We start from the raw sequence: 18,842 nt of genomic DNA on the forward strand, positions 1-18,842 counted from the left end.
CTAATATTAATTCTGCTATCCCTTCTTTCTTTGGCTCTCATGATATCCCCCCTTTTTTTCCCTACTTCCTGGCCCATTTTGTTTAAAGCAGTATATATTTAGAATTCGTTTTCTTTTCTTTTTTTTTTTGTCAAATCTATGTCTCTTTGTCTTTTAATAGAAACTATTAAACCATTCACACTTCATGTGATAATACGTTTGACCTCACTTCTGTCATCTTATTTTATACTTTCCTTTTTTATGTTCCCTTGCTATTTTCATTATTAGTTTTTAACCTTGGCCATAACATTCCAAACCTTCCTCCTGATTTTTAAGTTAAAGATGGCATTTCTAGTTTTATATTCATTCTTATTAATAAGTGTATTTTACATTCTATATTTTCCAAAGTACCAAGGGCTACCTCCTACCCACCTCAGAGGGACTGATCTGGATTATTTCAGATTCAGATTATTATTAAATTTAACATGTGCATTTTTATTGAGAATAATGTTTGACAAAAGAATTGCTTCAAAAATGCATTAGTGACATTTAGATATAAAATTTTACTTCTTGCTTTTTTCAACTTCTGTTATATACCACATTTTTGCCATAGTCAAATAGAAAAAAAACCTAGATCACTATGCAAAACTATAAACAATAGTTTACTCAAAATGGATTAAAGACTGAAATATCAGTCTCCAAACCATAGGATGCACAGATGAAAACATAAGTGATATACTCCACAACCTCAAAATCAGAGATGTATTTGGAGATTCAACTCCAATGACCAGAGAAACAAACGTGAGAATAGACAAAGTGAATAAACAGACAAAATAAAATATAAAAGCAAAATGAACTCTCTCATAAATAAAAAGACAAACTAGCAATGGGGAGAAGAAATCTTTACATTCTACATCTGACAAGCAGTTAGTATCCAAAATATGAAGTGAATTCACACAACTCTACCACCACAACAAAAATAAGCGAATCCATTAAAAGATGACCAAAAGACATGAATAGACACTTTCCCAAAGAAGGAATACAGATGGCCCATAGACACATGGGGAAAAAAGTGCTCACTATGACTTATTTAGGGAAATGCAATCAAAACCACAATAAAATATCACCTTACAGCTGTGAGAATGGCCTACATCAAAAAGTTGGAAACAACAAGTGTTGGTGAGAATGTGGAGAAAAAGAAACCTTTGCAACACTTGTGAGAGTGCAAACTAATGCAGCTGCTACGAAAAATGGTATAGAGATCTCTTAAAAAAATAAAAATGGGAGGCTCGGGAAATGGCTCCGCGGTAGGATACCAGCCTTTCAAGTCTATGGCTGTAATTTGGATCCCTGGCAACCCCGACATTGTTAAGTGTGATTCTAGTAGCACGGTCTTTAAGATGTCTGATGCCACAAGCATGTGACCTCAGGACACTGCAGCCAAGTGTGTAACCTCTGGCAAGCGCCGAATCCAAGTGTGCAAGCACCACAGCCAGGGGTGTGACCTCTGCTGCTGCACCCCAATCCAAGTGTTTGTAATTCCCCCACCCCCGTGATCTCCACAACTAAGTATGCAAACACCATAGCCACTTAAAAAAAACTATTAAAAACAATACAGTGAAGTGGCAGTTTTCAAAATCAGTATATATGGCCAGAGCGATAGTACATCGGGTAGTGCGTTTGCCTTGCACATGGCTGACCTGGGTTCGATACCCAGCATCCCATATGGTTTCCCAAGCATTGAGAGGGGTGGTGATTCCTGAGTGCAGAGCCAGGAGTAACCCCTGAGCATCACTGGGTGTGACCCAAAAAAGCAAAAAAAAAAAAACAACCCAGTATACAAAAATAAAAAATAAGAAAATCTGCCTCACACATATACAAAATGAACTAGAAAAAAATAGAATTCTGAATTTTGAAAATCTATCCCATTCACAGTCACATAAAGAATTAAGTGCCTCGAAAAAACTTAACACATGTATGAGATTTGTAAATTTAAAATTATAATATTTTTCTTAAAATGAAAGATACAAAACAATGGAAAGTTATCTAATGCTCATATTTCAAAGAATTAATATTGTAAAGGGCTGGAGAAATAGCACAGTGGTAGGGCGTTTGCCTTGCACGTGCCGACCCAACCGACCCAGGTTCCATTCCTCCGCCCCTCTCGGATAGCCCGGCAAGCTACCGAGAGTATCTCGCCCGCACAGCAAAGCCTGGCAAGCTCCCCGTGACATATTTGGTATGCCAAACACAGTAGCAGCAAGTCTCACAATGGAGACGTTACTGGGCCCGCTTCAGCAAATCGATGAACAATGGGAGGACAGTGCTATGGTGCTACAGTACAGCAAGCTGCTGGGTAATATTGTAAAAAGAAACATCCTACCCAAATCAATATACATATTCAATGCAATACCTATTGAAATTCCAATAGCATTTTTAAAGGAAATACTATATTTACATTACTGAAATCTGTGTGAAATCATAAAAGATTCTGAACAGCCAAAGTAAATCTGAGAAGAAAAATAACAGAGCCAACTTGTTCCCCAACTTTATTCAGCAAAACTATAATAACCAACAATATGATGTTGAAACAAATTTGATAAAAGGATCAATGAAATAGAATTGAAATCCCAGAAATTACTCTCCACATATACAGGTAGTTAATTTATGACAAAGGAATCAAGAGAATAAAATGGAGGGGAAATTTTTTTCAATAATTTTTTTGGGAAAACTGGATTGTCATGTGAAAGAGGAAACTGGCTTATTATCTCACACTATGCTCTAAAGCTAACTCTGAACAAATTTAAGACTGAATGTTAGACTTGAAACCACAAAATACACAAAAAACATAGGCAATACAACACACAATTTGGTCTTCAATGTTGTTGATTCCAGCAAGGGAAACAAAAGCAAAAATAAACAAATGGGACTACATCAAACTAAAAAACTTCTGCACAGTGAAAGAAACTCTGTTAAAATAATTAAAAGACACCCTACTGAATGGTAGAAAATATATCATAAATCTGAAAAGGGTCTAGTATTTAAGCTAAATAAACTCAGAGAACCTAAAAATAATAAAAACAACCCTACCAAAAAAATGGAAGAAAGAGCCGAGTAGATATGTCAACAAGAAGACATATAATTGGCCAATAGGAACATAAAAAATTTTCACTATCATTATTATCAGGAAAATGTAACTCATAAGGGTAATGAGATATCACCATACACCAGTGAGGACCACACACACACACACACACACACACACACACATGCATGCACGCATGTGCACACACACATATATATGAAAGTTTTGTCATATCCTGTTATATCTTCATAAGTTTATTAGCTTGAAAATTAAAAAATAAGATTTTTAAAAATTTTATATATGTTCCACTTAACAGAAAAATATTAGTTTTATGTCCTAAGATGTCTCCTGTCTTTTGAATTACTAAATATTGTTCTATGTATTGAGTGAGAGTGAGTCTGGGGCCGTCCCTCACAGGCACAAATATGATTGAGATGTATTTTCCATCATGTCCCATTAGCACGCCTATTGCTAGCTTTTTGTTAGTGTTTTTGTTGAATTTTAGGAGTTATTTATATAACTTGATACTAATTCCTTTTCAGGAATATTTTCAAATATATTTCTTCCATTCTTTGAAGCCCCGACAATCTGTCCTTCGAATCCTTCGAAATGCTTGAAAAATTCTTCTGGGAGTCCTTTTCCTCCAACCAACTTTTCCTTTCTTTTTGATGAAATAGGTTAGCTGGTTTTCCCTCACTGAATATTATGTGCACTTTTTATTATAGCATAGCAAATTTTCTGACATGTAGCTTTTATGTCAGATACCTCCTTTACTGGAAGTACATATTATAATGAATATCTTTAAAATCACTTATATATGGTTATTTAAAAAGAAAATTAGAGAGTATGAATTAAATGTGTGTGCTTCATCTCCCATTCAAATGGTAATATACTCCCTGCACCCAATTCACTATGGATACTGATTTAAAATGTTGATTCCAATTCCCTAACTCACTTCTCAATCAGAATCTCCAAGAAGAGAGGCTCCAGGCAAAACTAATACAAATAAAAATTCTAAAACCACTGGGGTGGGTAGTATCACATGAGCACTTAGATGAGAAAGCAATGATTGAGCGAAACTCAAGGTACACTCTAAGTCAGAGCAGGTGATTCTTATCTCTCTTTTTTTTGGACAAGTATATTATTTACATAAGGGAAATGTGACTGTGATTGTTAAGACAGACTGTGGCTATGAATGTGGGAACATTTAACTGTGTTTTCTGAAAAACTCTGCAGGTATGAAATAGAAATATCTATTGCATACAAAGACATAGGCAACAAGACTGCAGTGTCCAGTTAAGGGTCAGGAACTTGAAAGTGGTTTTTAGAGAAATTGCAGTGTACTCAGAGATTTGCCAGAGATGTTAAGATTTTGAAAACCCCATAATATGATGAATCACCAAAAGAACTTTTAGTTCATCAATGATTCTTAGTTATGCTAAACATTTGTGTCACTTTGAAACCCTAAAAATTTACGTAGGCTCAGGTCTCAAACTCATCAATTGAACATCTGTGGGCATGGGACCCAAGATTGTTACATTTGTAAAGTTCCCTAGGTTATTTTATTTTTAATTTCATTTTATTTTTTAATACTAATTTTAAATTTTATTGAATCACTGTGAGATAGAGCATTACAAAGATGTTCATGATCAGATTTCAGTCATACAATGTTCCAATATCCATCCCTCCAGCCCTCCATCAGTGTAAGTTCCCAGCACAAATGTCTCCAATTTCCCACCCACTCCCCTAAACCATCCGCCACCCCAGTCAGCCTCTATGGCAGGCACCTCTTTTCTTTCTCGATTTTTCTCTTTCTTTCTCTTATTTTAGGCATTATGGTTTGCAATACAGATGCTGAAAGATCATCGCATATATCCCTTCACCCTAGGTTATTTTAATGTTTAACCAGAGTTAAGAAACAATGGACTAGAGAAAAGTACCATGTTTACATATATGGAAAACTCAGCTGTAGAAGAGACATTCAAGGGCTTATGTAAAAACCTTGTACTTAATCATTCACTTGGACAAGAGAGACATTGGTTTAGCTGAGTAAGCAGGAAGCAACTGGCAGAGCTCCCTTGCCAGGCCCCAAATCTCAAAACTGTGAGAAGTTTCCTCTCTTTATTAAACAGACATGCATCTTTGGCATTAATTTTCATATATTAGCATACATGGATCAAGACAAATGAACATGGACACATCTGTGATCTCACTGATGCATTTTGTTTCATATACTACTTAGATTTATTATTTCCTAATATGAGTCTCCCCGCTACTGTCACTTTTACCAGTCACATCTGGCCTTCTCACAGACACCTCAAATTTAGCATGCTCCCAACTGAACTCATTATTTAAACGAGAGGCATCCTAAACATATTTGGCCTATTTCCCCTCTTCCAAAAAGATTAATAATGCCCCCCCCCCCCCAAGTTGAAGTGCCTCCTAATTATACTTGAGGCTATTACAACCCCCTGGATCATTCCAGCATCCCCAGAGGGTGATATTACCCACTTTGGGAAACTGAGTTAACTTTTCTTCTCTTAATTCTTTTGGTTGATAGTCTTTCTCTCTGCTGGTGCATAAGGCAAAAGCCTAAGAGCTAAGCTTAGTTCCTCTGGTACCTTTACTACCCTCACAGGCACTTAATAACCTGTTCTTTTCTGATTCTGTCACTCCATCCATCCAATACTACCTTATTTGTACTCACATTACCTAAATTTCCATACAAGCCCTCTGTGGGCTGCTTCTTCTTTCTCCCCCTATACTGCAGCTAGATGGTTTATTCCACTGTGAAATCTGACCTTATCAGTTCCCACATAGCAATTCTCAGTGTCCTTCCACTATGTACAACAGGAAAAAAAAAACACACCCTTTAACTTGACAGAGAATAACAACCTTCACACATTTCTAGACTCATTTTCTAGGTGATATCATCTCTTGGGCTATCAATAACCATAGATAAATGCCTTGAAGTCCTAGCTCACACTGTTTTCACTCCCTAGATACATTTCCCACACTTGCTTCTTTAGACTACTACCTACCCTTTAAATTTCAGATGATGCTCATCTAATTCATTACCTGGCTTCCTTCGTCCATACTTTGCTAGGCCAAAAAAAAAAGTGACACTCCTCTGACGCATCTAAAAATAATGCTGCATTTTATCTGCTTCTGGTTCTGTTCTACGCAGTTTCTCACAATTCACAGAATTTCATTTGGTTCCATTTTTCAAAGTCAAAAACTGCTTCTGTGCCAACTGCAGAACAAGTGTGCAATGTCATACATTTGCTGAGTTAATGTTGGTCAAATCAATGATTGGATTTTCTTAAGTGTATGCTTGCCATGATTTGCAAAGTTTAGGGATTAGTTTTCAGTAGACTGTTCAGGTAGAGCAGAATTTCTTTAGTTATCAGAACAAACGCCACTGGCTTCTTAATGGTGGGGAAGCTCACTTTATGAGCAGCCAGAGGCTACAGGGCATCTTAGTGAAGAGATCAGTGAAGAGATCAACTTCTATTAGGTTGTGTCCTGGAGGCCAGTTATAGCGATCAGACCTCACTGTTGACCATCCCCCATGTTTTTTTTTTAATCTTGCATAAATGTTTTTTAAAATTTCATTGAGTCACCGTGAGAAAGTTACAAGCTTTCATGTTTGGATTACAATCACACAATGATCAAACACCCATCCCTCCACCAGTGCACATTCCCTACCACCAATCTCCCCAGTATACCCCCGTCCCCACCCTTCCCTTGCCTCCATGGCAGACAATATTCCCCGTACTCTCTCTCTACTTTTGGCCATTATGGTTTGCAATACAGACACTGAGAGGTCATCATGTTTGGATCATTATCTACTTTCGGCACACATCCCGACCGATTCCTCTAGTCACCACTTTCTTAGTGATCCCTTCTCTATTCCACCTGCCTTCTCCCCTCCGCTCATGAGGCAGGCTTCCAGCTATGGGGTAATCCTCCTGGCTCTTGTATCAACTGTCCTTGGGTGTCAGCCTCATGTTATTCTATACTCCACAAATGAGTGCAGTCCTTCTATGTCTGTCCCTATCTTTCTGACTCATTTCACTTAGCGTGATGGAACACATAGGTTACTGAAAAAGAGCATCTATTTTGGGTAGCTTTCAAAGATTTTGGAAGGAATATCTGCTCTGAGAAATTGTGAGTTATTTTCTAGCTCTCTCACTATAATTGGGAAACAGGCACACGGAGGTCGCTAGTAACATGCTATCCCATAGTGCAAAGGTAGAGAAATGCATCAGAGAATGAAAACATTTGGGCCAAAATATTTCACACATTTCAGCATGGAAGGATAAAGATGGACTTGTTGATCTCTAGCTTCTCGGAATTTTTATACTAGATCAGTCATCAGGAAAGTAAAAATGTGATTCCTGTATCACTGACACTGTTCATACTTCAAGAGTGGTAAGACTGTTTCATGGAGACCACATAAAAAGGAGCAATAGGCTCAAATGGTTAACTGGGCAGAAGGTTCTATGGATTATCAGCTGCTCTCCATCAGTGAATTTGATCTTTCATTCCTTTTCTACAGCCCATGGATATGCAGAACTGACAACCTCTTTAGTGAAGTTACACTTGAAAAATGAGGTCAATGACATTCGGGCTTCCTGACTCACACTCATGTTAGAAGCAGAAATTAGTACACTGTTATCTTGTAAGTATGGTATGCATATAAAGCACAGTGATTTTTGTTTTGTTCTGGAGTTAAAGCTGGCAGTGCTCAGGGCTTACTTCTGGCTCTGTGTTCAGGGATCATTCCTGGCGGTGCTCAGGGGTCCAGAGGCAGTGTTGCAGATGAAACCGGAGTTGAGCACATGAAAGACAATTGTACTATTTCTATGACCCCCATTTTTATTATTCTTAAAATGTCATTTTGAACCTTTTTTCTCTGTGTCCCTGTCATGATTTTGAGGCCCCTTGGAATCATTTTTTCATTTAGAATTAGAGACTTTAAGTTCTTTCCTCTTTTCTCTGTATAAATAATGATATCAGGAGAGAGTCTTTGATTTTCATGTAGATTCAGATGATATAGTTCTAAGAGGAAAATTGACATTTTGGCAAACCACAAAATCTTTAGAAAAAAAGTTACACAAGCAATACAAAATAAATTATTTAGGGCCTGCTATTGGGGCAGGCTTGGATGGTAGTTGGGAAAATTGGAAATAATAGTGGTAAGGAGGTGTATTGGTGGTGGGATAGGTGTTGGGATATTGAATATAATAAATCATTGTGAAAAACTTTATAAAATAAAATATTTTTTAAAAATAAAAAGAAAAGAAAAGAAGTTACATTCAGGGGGATATATAGGGAAGAAGTAGGAGACCTTGGTTTCTGCCCTGGCGTGAAATCTCAGATGAAGTACCCCTAATTTCCTAATTTTAATATGAAGTCTGGGATTTGATTCTTTCTAAGCTCCTTCCTGGATCTCATTTTCTATAATGCTACAAATTAATATATTCTGCGAATTAATATGTGTTTTGGCCTAATTGAATAATAGCCCAAGGAGCTTAAATGGCATGCAAATGAGATCACTAGACCATTATCCTGGATCTGCTTAATATATTCAGAATTATAGGAACAGAAAACATCACCCATCATTCTCAATTACTGTCTCCATCATCATCATCATCATCAACATTATCATTCCCATCAACACTGTCACTATTACCACCACCTATCATCATTTCTACCATCACCACCAACAATCTCAATCCTAACCACTACCATCCCCTTCACCACCACCATCACCTTTGTGACAAACAGACTTGAAAATAGGAGAAAAAACTTCAAAAACTTTCTTGACTTAAGAGGCTAATAATAGTAGTAGGAAACACTTTGCTATAAGGATGTGGAATGAACTTTTAGAACTAAGATCATCATCTCTAGGGTTAACAGAAAGAAACTTATACTCACAAAATTGGTTTCTTGGTGTTATTGGACAGCCATCTCAGGAAAATGCCAGTGACAAAGATTATCTGGACTTCATTAAGAGAATGGTAAGATTCCTTTGACCGCTATTACAATTTTAAAAAGTGAGTAAATAATAAAAGAGAAGTCAAGATGGCTGGAGTGATAGCACAGTGGTAGGGCATTTGCCTTGCATGCGGCTGGCTGGCTGACCTGGGTTCGATTCCTCCACCCCTCTCAGAGAGCCCGGCAAGCTACTGAGAGTATCTCACCCGCACAGCAAAGCCTGGCAAGCTACCCGTGATGTATTCAATATGCCAAACACAGTAACAAGAAGTCTCACAATGAAGATGCTACTAGGCCTGCTGAGCAAATCGATAAAAAATGGGAGGACAGTGCTACAGAGCAAGATCAAGTAATAGGAGCATTTAGACTTAACTAAACTCTGTGAAATGAAACAAAATTTATCTGATAGTTTTTTTTTTTTTTGCTTTTGGGGTCACACCCAGCGATGCTCAGGGGTTACTCCTGGCTCTGCACTCAGGAATCACTCCTGGCGGTGCGCGGAGGACCATATGTGATGCTGGGGATGGAACCCGGGTCAGCTGCATGCAAGGCAAACACCCTACCCATTGTACTATTACTCTGGTCCTGTCTGATAATTCTTTTTCAAAGGGTTTAAACTACGGACTAAGTAGTAATAGTATGCAAAGTTGAATAAATTTAAACACTTGTTTATTCACTGAACTAATACCATCTTTCAGAGCATATACTGGAATATCAGGATTTTGTTGTACTCATAATCTTGCAGAGTGTGGATCACACGTGGCAGTTTCAGAGCTTACTCATGGCATGGTATTCAGGGATCACTCCCACTTGTGTTAAGGGAACCACACTCGGCGCTCAAGGTGAAACAGAACTTGTTCATGTGCAAGGTAAGTGCCCTATCTCCAATACTATCACCCCAGCCTCATGGTCACAATTTTCTCTATGACTTCGTTCAAGAGTTCATGTTCTGGGCTGAAGAGGGACTGCAGTAGGCTGAGTGCATGCTTGGCCTGTAGGTTTGATCCCCAGCACTGCATGATTCCCAACCATAGAACTGGGAGTAGCCCCAGCACACTACTGAGTGTGACCCCCCGCAAACCAAAACTAAAACAGGAAAAAAGGTTTTATGCCTCACTGACAGGAATTTAGCTGGAATAGTGATACAGAAATATCTGGATAAACTGGCAAGAGAAATGGAACTGAACAAGATAAAATTCAGATCAAACGCGAAGGCTCTCTGGCTCTGGGGTAGCACTTGCACGGACCAGGGAGGGATGAGGAGGCGATACAATTCAAGAGCAAACCTCAAGAGAATCGAAGCTTTCCAGCTGATACTAACTAATCTAATTGATTTAGATTTCTAATTTAACTTCACAGAATCTTAACTGTAGAATATAGGCACACATAACGTTGCTCTACTTGGAACTGATTAGGTCTGCCAGTATTATATTTTGTATTTCTGTATTTTATTCTTAAGGGAAAAAATACAGAATCTCTGAATTCTGTATTTTATTCTGCAAAAGAAAAAAATAATTAACAACATCTAGAGCAAGAATAATAATGATGCTGAGGGCAATGGATCCGATGACCTGTGGGGCAGGATGGGAAGAGTGGAATGAGCTCAAGGCCAGGTTATGCTGTCCATTGGTAGTGAAATCACAGCCAATCAAAATTCTTCTGTGGGGCTGGTACCAGCCCTCCCTGGAGAGAAGTCTGGAATTCAGTGGCTGGGAAAACATTCTCCCCTATACTGTGTCTATAGGCCAGGGCTCACCCATAGGGGGACAAATTCTTTTAACTTCCCATTCAAATTCTGTACCCTTGAAATGCCATTAACATTCATATATGATGCCAATTATTTACTTTAGAAAGCCTTGAAAGTGCCTCTTCTGCTACTTCCTGGCATGATGGCAATTCATAGCTTCATGACTACACATATAAACTGAGGCAATAAAGCACAGGGTCGGAAAAAAATAGGCTTTGAAATTAGATAGGGCCCAAGTTAAAACTCAATCTCTCTTACGAGTTTTACAACCACTTAAACTTTTTTTTTTAAGTTTTATTAGTTTTATTAGAAACACCATGAAGTACAGTTGTAAACTTACAAATTTTTGTGCTTGGGTTTCAGTTATACAATGATCAAGTACCCATCTCTCCACTGGTGCCCATTCTCCACCATCACTGATCCCAGTATCTCCCCCCTCATCCCCCCCCATCCCACTCTGCCTCTGTGGCAGGGCATTTTCTTTTGTTCTCTCTCTCCTTTTGGGTACTGTGGTTTGCAAAAGAGGCACTGAATGGCAATCATGTTCGGTCTATAGTCTACTTTCAGCATGCATCTCCCATCCTGGAAGGATCTTCCCAATACCCTTTATTTGGCGCTCCCTTCTCTATCTGAGCTGCCTTTTCCCCTAGCGTGTGCGGCTGGCCTCCAAGCCATGGAATGAATCTCTGGTACTTATCTCGGCTATTCTTGGGTGTTAGTCTCCTATTTTGTTACTTTATGTTCCCCAGATGAATGCAATCTTTCTATGTCTGTCCCTTTCTTTCTGACTCATTTCACTTAGCATGATACTTTCCATATAGTACCACTTGTATGTAAATTTCATGACTTCATCTTTTCTAACAGCTACATAGTACTCCATTGTGTAGATGTACTAAAGTTTCTTTAACCAGTCATCTGTTCCCGGGTACTCAGGTTTTTTTCCAGATTCTAGTTATTGTAAACAGTGCTCCAATGAACAAACAAGTGCAGATATCACTTCACTATACTTTTTTGCCTCACTGGGATATATTCCCAGGAGTGGTATTGCTGGGTCAAATGAGAGCTCAATTTCTAATTTTTTGAGAATCGTCCATATTGTTTTCCAAAAGGGCTGAACCAGTCGGCTCAACCACTTAAAACTTTGAAGACTGTTTCATCTCATGTGTAGCAATGTGACTATTAGATAACATATGTATGAAAGCAAAATAAAGTTAGCATAATATAGGTGCGTGAAGATGATATAGTTAATATTAACATTACGTTTAGTTAATATTAACGTTACGTTTAGTATTATCCTCCTTCCTCTTTCTTTCGCTCTCCTGGTCCCTCTCTTGCTAAGCACTGTGCAGCTGCAAGGGAGATGATAGAAAACAAGATTTATACCATCACCACCACCCCCGCCTGCACCAAATTTATGAGCTAACCAGTACCGTCCAGTTGAACTTTGTATCATAACGAAATTGTTCTAACGTAAATTCTCCAGTATAGTGCCCGAAAGTCACTGAGCACCAGAATTGTAGCCAGTGTGACTGAGAAACTGAATTTTAAATTTTAGTTAATGAAGTGAAATGGAAAATGGCGACATGCAGATACTTCTCAGGTACATTTCTGGGAGTGATCATTCATAGCTGAATAGAGGTGCATTTAAAGAAAAATGCCAACAATGCACCCAGAACAGAACCTAGAAATGTCTCTTATTTGTTCATTATCCTATTTAGTGATCCATTATGGACAAGTATCTCAGGTGCTGGAGTACAGTGAAAAATAGGAATTTGGCTATAGGAATTTCAGAATTTAATGGGGTTATGCAGATAGTGATTTCACCAGAATAGCAAGAGGAAGATCTGCACAGGGGCTCTGGGATCCCCAGTGAGATTTTTGTAACACCGTGAACTTCCTAGGAGGACATTGGAAAGTTGAGCAGATTTTTAAATAAGTAGATCTCCTATGAGGGGCTAAATAGACATTTATTCCATTTAGAGCAGATTATGTTCTAGGACTATTAAACCCACTTCGCCTGGAGGAGGTTGCCATGGGACAAATATGGCCCCAGGGAAAGTTCATGGCTAGGACCCATATGTTTTCTTTGAACATTTCTCCTTTATGTTTTTTCCTATTGCCCAATTAAACTTCTCTCTTATTGCAACATTTAGTTTACCTAAGGATATTTGCTTCCAGGACAACATATTTTGTTTTGTTTTGGGGCTACATCTGGTAGTTCATAGCAGTTACTCCTGGCTATGAGCTCAGAGGTCACTCATGGTGGGCTCGGGAGACCATATGGAATGTCGGGGATCAACAAACCAGGGTTACATGCAAGGCAACCAGGCCACCTTATCTGCTGCAATATAGCTCCATCCCCAGACAGTTTTTTTTTTTCAATTGTTTTACCAGTAGTCCCTAACCATGCATGACTGTTCTGGGCTGAGATTTTTGGGAGAGGAAATCAGACTAATTCTCTTACAAATAAAATGCCATCAAGTCCCAATGTAATTTGGTTATGGAATTCTGAAACTTGGAATAATAAACAGCTCCATGAATATGACCAGGAGGGAAACAGTTGCTACTGATTGGCTGTTAGGTTGTCTGGACCAATGAGTGTGATTGTGATTGTACTGATGAACGTTGATAGCAGTGAGGGCTGTTTTGTTACTTGTGTGGAGAAATGTTACAGCATTTATGTGTCTTTACACAATAGTCTGATTTGTTCCTAAACTAACATGGGACACCTAAGCAGATTATTTTTGCAAGTAACACTTGGTCACATAACGATAGGTGCAGCTTTATATTTTATGGAAGTTTGCGTGAAGTTCCATAAAACAGGATGATAAGTGTGATTATTTTTTCACATGAGACTAAAGGGATAATTTTGTTATCCAGTTTGATCTTAGTCTCCTTGAGCAGACTAATAAGGCTCCTGTCTATTTGCGTCCTCAAGATTCTTTAGCTTTGACTGGATGAATGACAGTATAAATAGGTGTAGCCGTTTCAAAAAATGGCTTGTCATATATATCGACAGTTAGCATTCAAACCCTTTTAGCTGATTTTGGGAATCTGTCCAGAGGAAGTAATTGAACATTTATGCCTAAAAGACTTTGCCTAGGGGAGGTGTTGTACAGAGTTAGTAGTTGCTAAAGACGGGAAACAACTTTAGTGATTAAAAGCTACAAAGAAGATGATCAAAAAGGACTTTTGCTATAACATTCATCTTTTTTCTTAAAAGTGCAGAACAACTAGCTACAAAGGATAAGCAGTCAACCAGGAGTCAGCCAGCCTGGATTTGAATTCTGGCTCTGCACTTACTTGCTAACTGCGCAATGTGGAAGGGCACTTACTTCTGAGAGGTTGGTCATAAAAACTGCTTAGGGCAACTTCTGAAGACCAAAGGATTGTAGGATACAAGACATAAATGCTTAAACCTACATTTTTAGGTATCCAATACATGTTGGTTCTCTGTGTTTTGTGTTATTTCAAGGCACAGAAGCAGACCAACAGAAACAATCTAACTATGAGTATGTAATCTGGTGGTAGAATGGCAGGTGTTTGTTTTTTTTTTTTTTTTGCAACCTTTCAACTTTCCAAATCTTCTGCAATGAATATCATGATGGTGAGATACCATTAGATTTTTAAAAGAGAGATGTACTATCACAACATAAAGGTACTTTTCGTCCCTCTTCTTCCTTCCTCCCAGGAAGGGGTGAGGGCTCAGCATTCCCTCCCGGGGCTCAGCAACGAGAAAATCTGCCCCTGGAAGAGACCAGCATTTCCACAGCCAGGACCTCTAGGAGTATAGGCTTGGCAAGATCCATCCCCTCCACCTGCTGATTGGGCTCTGGGGAGACTTGGCCAGAGGGATGAAGTTGGAACAGATGGCCTCAGCGGTTTCTCCCAATACAGAGTCTAGATTCCAGATGCTCTGCACTTATCATTTTCTCCCTAGGTCTTGGTTGATTTCAACAAATCAACTGAGAAAACTGGCATATACTATATTGGTGGGAACAACTCATTCACTGGCTCCGCACCCCAGTTTGCTCCCAGAAAAATCGGACAATAGTGGTGGCTGTAGTGCTACAAATACTTGTTAAGGGTGAGGACCGCCCTCCCCCAAGAAAAAATCCTTAAAGGATTGTATCTACAGCAGAGGAGTTACCTTAGTTGCAGTGATTTGCTTGTTTTTCCTGAATGCAGTTCACATTCAGAACAGAATCTGTGGCAGATACTGCTCCTTTTAACACCAGGAACAGATTTAGTATTACCTTCTGGCTTTAGGACTTGTCTCTGGAATGAGAGGAATCCAAAGTACAAAGGTAGATGTGCAGTGTGTGTGTGTGTGTGTGTGTGTGTGTGTGTGTGTGTAAGAGATACAGAGACAGAGAACGAAACGGGAGGACTTTTGTCCCCATATGATCTAATACATCAAGATGTACCTATGTTTCAGCAAGTGTCGCCACCGTCTATTCCACAGACAAAGAATCCCAAGCGCCGAAATAACAAAGTCGTCGCCCCTGTTTCAGTCCAGAGGACGATTTCCAGCCCCGTGTCCCTACCACCATCGCTCAACATTTTAGTCACCAGGACCACAGTACCATTTTCAAGGGGTGTTTTGCAAACCCGGAAAGATGAGAAACATCAACAAGCGAGGACAGCGGGACAGCTAGGTCATCGTATGCTAATGAGGCCGCTGGGGCCTCTCCCGCGCGCCACTGCGGCGCAGCCACAAATCACCGCGCGCTGCCGCAGACCCTCCAGCGCAGCTGGGTGCTGGGGTCTCGCCGGTCACTCCGTTCCGCCGCGGGACCGCGCACATTTGGGAGATGCCTGCTCGTTCGCTCACCTCTCCCTCTGGGTGCTGGGGCGGGAGAGGGCGGAATAGCGGCTTCACTTGTAAGAACTCCCGCCCCCTCCTCAACTCTGCAGCCCCCCTCCTCAAATCCTGCTCCACTAGCCCGGAGGATGAAAAGCTCAGCTTTGCAGCGCGCGGTGAGGTGGAGGAGTTTGTGCAAGCCCCACAGGTGATAACGGGATATGCGCCCCCGAATCACACATGCACGCGCGTCTCATGACTCAGAAACTAAACAGGTCAGCGTGCGATTCTCCCCGCAAGCCCTCTCTCGGTCCCCGAGCTGCCGTTTATCCAAAGGCCCGCGCGGTCCGTCCCACTCCAGTTCTAAGCTGCCCGACCCCGGGGAAGAGGGGGGCTCCGTGGAGTACCTCCAAGTCCTGGCGCCCCGCGGGGCGGTCACAGGTCTGCGGCTCCAGACCTCAAGGAAAGTGTTCACGGTTCCTTTGCCGCCCGAGTGCATCCCGGGCGCAAGCTGGACCGCGCAAGCGGGTGAGTCTGGAAGGAGGGAGATGGGACTAGTTGCTTCAGCACACTGCCAACGGCAGGGCAGCCTCCTGCCCGCACGCACGCACGCACGCCTTTGAAATCTGGAAGGTCTCAACCGCAGAAGAACTGGGCATCCCAGCATGTGGTCGTCCCAGTGACCTCCCTGTTCCAGCGGGGACCTCCTCCAGCAAGGGCAGGTGGCACCGTCGGATTGGGCGCAGTGGCCTTGGGGCAGCCCCTTCCCCAAACCACAGGACCGGCTGCAGGCTTTGCCCTTCTTGGCCAAGTTGCTGCAGCCTGCACCGCCTCCCCGCCAACCCCGTCACCTGAGACCCCCCTACCCCCACCCCCACCTCGACGGCACCTTCCGTCTTCTTACCTCACCGTGCAACACTTGGTTGCGCGGTTTCCCGGAGCGTTCCTTCCTCTGGGCTTATTCCCTTAGTTGGGAGCAAAGCGGAACCAAGAGACGCAAAGGGGACCAAGACTGGTAGTCGTCGTCGTCGTTGTCGTCCTCGTCGTCCCGCCCGCGCTGCCCGCTCGGGCCGGGAGGGTGACAGCGCTTGCAAGCTCCGGGGAGCTGGGGGGCCCCCCCAGCCGAGACTGGGAAACGCCGGGATCTTCCGCCAGCTCGGGTTATCGGCGGATCCCCCAGCCGTCCGCCGCAGCTGCCCACTACTACGGCACTGCGGCGCCCGGCCCCTCACCGCCAGCTAAGTCCCGCTGCCACTCTGCGCGCCCAACCCGGCCCCCGGGCGCAGAGCCCGCCCCCGCCAGGCGCCCGTGCGCGCGCACCCACCGGCGCCGCTCACGAGCACGCGCGCGCCCGCCCGCGCACCCGGGACTGCGGCTCTGTTGGTGGTGGCGCTCTGTCCGGGGTGGGGGAGTGTGGGGTGCGGGAGGCGGGCGGGAGGCGAGATGCGGGGTGGTGATGGGGTGAGCGCTCACAGCTCGCGCTTTGGTGTACGAGGAGGAATTTAGAGGTTTAGGGGTGCGGAGCGGATGCAGCAGGGGTGCGCTTTGGGGGGCACCCGAGGCCAACGGACACGTGGGAGGAAGGACAACTGCTTGGTAAATAAAACGCCCACTGGTCATCTCTACCACGTCTAGGCTCCCTTAATATTGGGAGAGACGAGAGAGGGGTTAAGTTCTCTCTGTTGCCTGGAACTCAGGATCTCTAGAGTCTCCAAATTATTGCCTCACCCGATTCGATCCCCAACACCCCAGATATTTCCCGAAAGTCCCTCCAAGAATGATCTAAAGAGCCAGGAGTAAGAGCTAAGCACGCTAGGTGTGGTTCCCAGACAAAACAAAACAACCAAAAGATTGCCTGTGGCTTGCCAGTGCACAGCAATTTCTGACCTCTCTGCCCTGGGGGTTGGTGGTGGTAGGGCCTGAAAAGGTGATGCCTTGGGCAGGAATGGGAAGGTGGAACCATCCCCGCCTCATCCCTGCCCACAGGCACCAGGCTCTGGCTGCCTGCTGGATCTCAGGACTGAGGCTTATTGTCTTTTTCTCCTTTGCTTTGAAAAGGAGCCTATAGTCCGTGTGTGTTTCTGCTGTTGCACACAGCCGTCTCTAGCCCAGCAAGTGTGAGGAGCACCACAGAGGAGCTGAGGGTGAGGGTGTGGAGACGCTCTGGCTAAAGCAGTGTGTCTCTTTGCTTCTTTCCATGACGTGAGCCATCCTAGTAGGGGAGAAGGGATGACACTATTTCGGGCCTGTCACTCCAGCAGGGCAACTTCTGTCCATTTCATGCCACAGTTAGGGTCATTAGGAGTTTGGACACTCATCTGCAAACTATGTGAAGTTTCCCGGTTTCCCCAGCTGAGCATTCTTTTCCACCATCAAGCAGTGACGGTCCCTGGACCAGGCCTGCAGTCAAGAAAAGCTTTCATGCAAGTGGTACTACATGGAAAGTATCATGCTAAGCGAAATGAGTCAGAAAGAAAGGGACAGACATAGAAAGACTGCATTCATCTGGGGAACATAAAGTAACAAAATAGGAGACTAACACCCAAGAATAGCCGAGATAAGTACCAGAGATTCATTCCATGGCTTGGAGGCCAGCCGCACACGCTAGGGGAAAAGGCAGCTCAGATAGAGAAGGGAGCACCAAGTAAACGGTGTTGGGAGGATCCTCCCAGGATGGGAGATGCATGCTGAAAGTAGACTATAGATGGAACATGATTGCCACTCAGTGCCTCATTTGCAAACCACAGTACCCAAAAGGAGAGAGAGAACAAAAGAAAATGCCCTGCCACAGAGGCAGGGTGGGATGGGTGGGATGGCGGGGGGGGGGGGGGGGGGGAAGGATACTGGGATCAGGGATGGTGAAGAATGGGCACCAGTGGAGGGATGGGCACTCGATCATTTTATAACTGAAACCCAAGCACAAAAATTTGTAAGTCTACAACTGTACCTCATGGTTTTTCACTAATAAAAATTCAAAGAAAAAAAAAGCTCTCTGCACAATGTGAGTTGCCTCGGGGATGTGGGTATCTGCTCCTTTGGGGGAAGAAGCCTCAAACACCAATGACAAGGATCCCCGAGCACCCTAATGGCCAGGCTCCATCCTGGGCCCCATGCAGGCAGACTTATGCATCAGGTGAGGAAAAGAGGTCTCAGGATTTCCTTGCGGTTTCCATGAAGGGGACGTTCCTCCTTACCACTTCATCTCAAGATTTCCCATTTACATT

The 18,842-nt window shown here is 42.5% G+C and overlaps 1 protein-coding gene across 2 annotated transcripts in view; it reads right to left on the minus strand.

Moving 5' to 3' along the window:
• DGKG (diacylglycerol kinase gamma) overlaps positions 1-16,634 on the minus strand; it is a 235,443-nt gene extending 218,809 nt beyond the window's left edge. For both annotated transcript variants that reach the window (XM_056121394.1, XM_056121393.1), the window contains exon 1: positions 16,523-16,634. The gene's annotated coding sequence lies outside the window, so the exon portion shown is untranslated. The remainder of the gene's footprint in view (positions 1-16,522) is intronic.
• Between the last annotated feature and the right edge of the window lie 2,208 nt (positions 16,635-18,842).

Source organism: Sorex fumeus, unplaced genomic scaffold, assembly GCF_029834395.1.
Source record: "Sorex fumeus unplaced genomic scaffold, SorFum_2.1 ptg000044l, whole genome shotgun sequence".
In the NCBI taxonomy this organism is placed as follows: domain Eukaryota; kingdom Metazoa; phylum Chordata; class Mammalia; order Eulipotyphla; family Soricidae; genus Sorex; species Sorex fumeus.